This window comes from Oncorhynchus mykiss, chromosome 19 (assembly GCF_013265735.2).
Source record: "Oncorhynchus mykiss isolate Arlee chromosome 19, USDA_OmykA_1.1, whole genome shotgun sequence".
In the NCBI taxonomy this organism is placed as follows: Eukaryota; Metazoa; Chordata; class Actinopteri; order Salmoniformes; family Salmonidae; genus Oncorhynchus; species Oncorhynchus mykiss.
The window spans coordinates 18145203-18150061 of NC_048583.1; the positions used below are offsets into that span (position 1 = coordinate 18145203).

At 46.1% G+C, this 4859-nt stretch overlaps 1 long non-coding RNA gene across 1 annotated transcript; it reads right to left on the reverse strand.

Annotated features, from left to right (window-relative positions):
- Positions 1 to 955: 955 nt before the first annotated feature.
- LOC118941355 lies at positions 956 to 4517 on the reverse strand. Its single transcript, XR_005037600.1, has 3 exons — positions 4428 to 4517; positions 3652 to 3736; positions 956 to 1414 (listed from the first exon to the last, which is right to left on the reverse strand). It is a non-coding gene; the product is annotated as an uncharacterized LOC118941355 (long non-coding RNA).
- Positions 4518 to 4859: the final 342 nt, after the last annotated feature.

The window sequence follows — 4859 nt, forward strand, 5'->3', positions numbered from 1 at the left end:
TGCACCTGTACTGACCTCGCCTTCTGGATGATAGCGGGGTGAACAGGCAGTGGCTCGGGTGGTTGATGTCCTTGATGATCTTTATGGCCTTCCTGTAACATCGGGTGGTGTAGGTGTCCTGGAGGGCAGGTAGTTTGCCCCCGGTGATGTGTTGTGCAGACCTCACTATCCTCTGGAGAGCCTGACGGTTGAGGGCGGAGCAGTTGCCGTACCAGGCGGTGATACAGCCCGCCAGGATGCTCTCGATTGTGCATCTGTAGAAGTTTGTGAGTGCTTTTGGTGACAAGCCGAATTTCTTCAGCCTCCTGAGGTTGAAGAGGCGCTGCTGCGCCTTCTTCACGATGCTTTCTGTGTGAGTGGACCAATTCAGTTTGTCTGTGATGTGTATGCCGAGGAACTTAAAACTTGCTACCCTCTCCACTACTGTTCCATCGATGTGGATAGGGGGATGTTCCCTCTGCTGTTTCCTGAAGTCCATGGTCTGTGCCATATTGAAGATGAACCTACGGTGTATCCAGCGCCCTCTCCATTTCAGTCATCTCGTTTTGCTATTCTTTGTTTGTTATTTGTGTTCATTAGTTCATTTATCCAAATATACATTTTGTGGACCTAATAGCCTAGCTTGTGTTTCACTGTTGTACCTGTAGATGGGTTCAAGGTTCCCAAAGGTGCCAACGCCATCACCATGCCCTACTCCCTCCTACATCACCATGCCCTACTCCCTCCTACATCACCATGCCCTACTCCCTCCTACATCACCATGCCCTACTCCCTCCTACATCACCATGCCCTACTCCCTCCTACATCACCATGCCCTACTCCCTCCTACATCACCATGCCCTACTCCCTCCTACATCATCATGCCCTACTCCCTCCACCGTGACCCGCGCCACTTCCCCCAGCCAGAGGTTTTCCCCTAAATTTTCCCCTAAATTGGTAAATCAACATCATTCCATTTGAGATTAATGACACAAGATTGGTCACCTTTGGCGGCAATTTTCAATTTGAAGCCAAAATAAAAGATTTTAAAAATAAAACAAGGATTGGGTTGTACAATGTCACAGGTATTGATCAATGTTTTATCAGCTTGATAGTGGACTGTCCACTACAGTGGGCCTGTCCAACGAAGATGCTTACAAGCTATCACTACCTTAATGATAGTGACAAACTAAAGTTTAACTTCAGACAACAAAAAACAAGACATAATTAAAACAAAATGGAGGATTAAAAGTGTGTATCCTCACATGCTCTTGTTACACCCGTGCCCCCAGGTCAGAGCTTTGCCGTGATGGAGAAGGTGATCCTGGCATCCATCTTGCGCTACTTCAACGTGGAGGTTGTGTCAGAAGCGGGAAGACCTCAGTCCACTAAGGGAGCTTCATCCTTCGCCCCCGAGAATGGCATCTGGATCAAACTGGAGTAGAGGAATCAGCATCAGCACTCACAGGCTGCGTCCCAATGATATCTAATTTCCCCTGAAGGGCACTTCACTACTTCCTACGAATCTAAAAGCATTGGATTAATGGAGACGTGGGCTAGAGGGGAGTTTCTACCATGTTTTTTTTACACAAGTCATTTCCTTTTCAATCAGTGAAGGAAAGTGAACAAGTGCACACTTTGAGAGGAAGGAGAGATAATTGGGACATGGCCATAGAGATGTACTAGAGAGCTCATATCTTTGCATATCTACCTCGATGTGAAAGTAATACATTTCTTCTTTGACTTTAACAAGTGTATTGGCAACAAATGCTCAGCCAAAGTTCCCAAATAATATAGACAGAACTTCAGCCTCTTCCAGGCTAATCAGTCTCCTATGGGGGCTCTAGATCTTTCTTTGATGACAAATTGGTTATTAGTGACTAATTGGGTTACCCGTAAAGCAAGGTGGTGAGCCAATCAGAAAATTGCATGTTGCCGCCTGATCTATGGTCAGTTTTGCATTGCCCCCCCCCCCTAGATCCTAGATCTAGAAAAACCCTTGAAATGAAGACCTCTCACAGTGACAGGGTTATAAATGTTTACGCGATGAAGATTGCAATGAAATAAAAACGAAAACATCTCACCGACATCAAACGACGTGTGTCCTGACATATTCGTGTCCGACAACACAAGTGTCCTTGTTAGGACTCTCAGTTATTGGAAGCTATTATCGTTTCTCGAGAAGACGGTACGTTCAGTATGTTATTATCTGAGGACATATTGAAATAGTACTGATAATGGAGGCTGTGGTTGTCAGGTTCATTGTTGCATGTGATGTGGTGAAAAGGGACCTACTGTTTATTCTCCACAAGGGGGTGATAGTGGTCCTCTTTTCCCTCCTGTTATTGACAGGGAGTGTGTATGTGTGCCCACGCATGCCAGTGACAGTCTCACGATGTGTGTTAGTGTGCATGTCAGTGGTTGTTTGTGTACGAGTGTGTGTGCGCGTGTGAGTGTGTCCACATCAGTGGCTGTGTGGTGCGTGTATTGTCTGTATGCTACATTTGTTTGGGGGCATGTTCACTCTATGAATGGGTGAGCACTCAAGGACAAGACACTGCCACCGCCTGCCCTGCAATCTGCACGACCACAACGAACCACATCGTCAGAACAACAGAAGAAGAAAATAAAAACACGCCACAGGGCTGCCAAATCTGAATGAGAGAACTCTGATGTGGCAACCCTCCCATCTTTTTTTCAGACTCCTCCTTTGCCTCTACCTCTCTCTTAGCTCCCTCTGCCTCCCTCTCACTCTTAGCTCCCTCTCCCCTCCAGTCATCTCCCTTTTAAAGAGAATCTCAGATGCCGTATTCACAAACTGTCTCAGAAGTGGTGATCTAGGATCCTGTTTAGTCTTTTGCTCATTATGAATACGTTTAGCTGATCCTAGAATGAACCGGATCCTAGATCAGCACTCCTACTCTGAGACACCCAGAGCTCCGATCAATGCAATCGACCTTGTGTGGCGCTCCCCCAAACAATAGCTTTCAAAGACAGGGAGCGAGCGGCAAGGGAGAAAGCCTAACCACTATCTGCAAAGGCTGTTGTTAAATGCCCCAAAGAGGATGTGTCCAAAATACAAATAAGAAATATTGCTGGATAGCAGGGAGGGTAGAGAAGGAAAGAGAGGAAAGTATTGATCGTTTATTTCTGAAGAGTGATAATGTTGAGGTGGGGGCAGGGGGTGTTTAGGGATGATGGGCATTCTCTTGTCCTTTCTTGTGGTTCCACATCTGTGGGAGGCTGGTGGGAGGAGCTATAGGAGGACAGGCTCATTGTAATGGCTGTAATGGAATAGATGGACTGGTATCAAACAGATTAAACATATGGCCACCACGCCACCGTCCTCCTATAGCACTTCCAACCAGCCTCCACCGTTCCACATACTCCATGGGGTGTTGTGTGTGTGTGTGTGTGTGTGTGGTGTGCATGTGTGTGTACGAGGATATGCATGTGTTTACAAGCATACTGTATATATGAGTTCCTAAACATTTTTTTTTTTTAAACAGCAAAGCAAGGGAATTCTGTCGTATCACCTCTCGGACTTCGAATCAAACAATCTCATTGGTTCGTGCCGAGACATACCTCTCAAAATACACAGGGACGGACTTATAAATAACCCTCGCTCTCAGCCACATTCTCTCACACACACACACACACACACGCACATACCACCAGTGATCGCTTCATCCCTGTCTCACAGAATACACCTCTCTCTCGCTCTGGCCCCGCCGGGCTCTCCAGTCCCTGTGGTAACCTACGAAAACAAGACAGTGGCAAGTCAACTACAAAAACACCAGGGAAATAGTAAAGCTCACCTCTGGACCTCTGCACCATGCTTCAGAGCACAGTGATGCGAGAGAGAGAATAGGGAAAGAAAGCAGGAGGGAGAGAGTAAGTGAGGAGAATGAGAGAGGTTGAGAAATTCATCACCTCTCCATTACTCTCTTCATTACTCCCTTCATCACATCTCCATTACCCTCTTCATCACCTCTCCATTACCCTCTTCATCACCTCTCCATTACCCTCTGTTACGAATCCCTTTTGGCCCGACAGTCTAGGGGGGATGGTAATGAGACCCGTAACATAACTCATGCAATTTATAATAGTGACAAAGTAAAAGTGAGAACGAAAGAACCACGACTACTGAAATATACCGTCAAACTCAGGGTTTATTGGAAAACACACGGTAATGGGGGGAGCAGGAAAAGGGGCTGAGCTGGACCCAAGGAAAGAAATAGTAAGTATTCAAAAACACCCCTAAGCTAGACTAGCCTATTTCAACAACAGCTAACTAACTAACCAAAAATACAGTGGGTGGTCCGCCCAGTTCTAACTAGGGTATTTAAGAAAGTTTACCTACGGGTAGTGTATGCCCATGGGCGACTTGTCTTGGTTCCCCCTTTTCCCACCAGCAAACAGACACCATAACCAAAAACATTACTCACAGATGATGACAAAGTGCTATGGAGGTGCTCAAACAAACGATAGCTCAATACATAAAGAGAGCGTGAAACAGAGAGGCCTACAGACATGGCATTTACAGAGAGATTCAGACAACTGATTGGGGTTTTTAAACCAAGGGAAAGGAACTGTGATTGGGTAGGAAAGAGGAGGAGGTGTGTCTTCTGATTGATGATTGGTGACTGATTGGGAAGTGATGATTTTCACCTGTGAGGGGAGAAGGAGAGAAAAGAAACACACACACACAGGATACTTGTATCCGTAACATCCCCTTCATTACTCCCTTCATCACCTCTCCATTACCCTCTTCATCACTACCTTCATTACTCCCTTCATCACCTCTCCATTACCCTCTTCATTACTCCCTTCATCACCTCTCCATTACCCTCTTCATCACTCCCTTCATCACCTCTCCA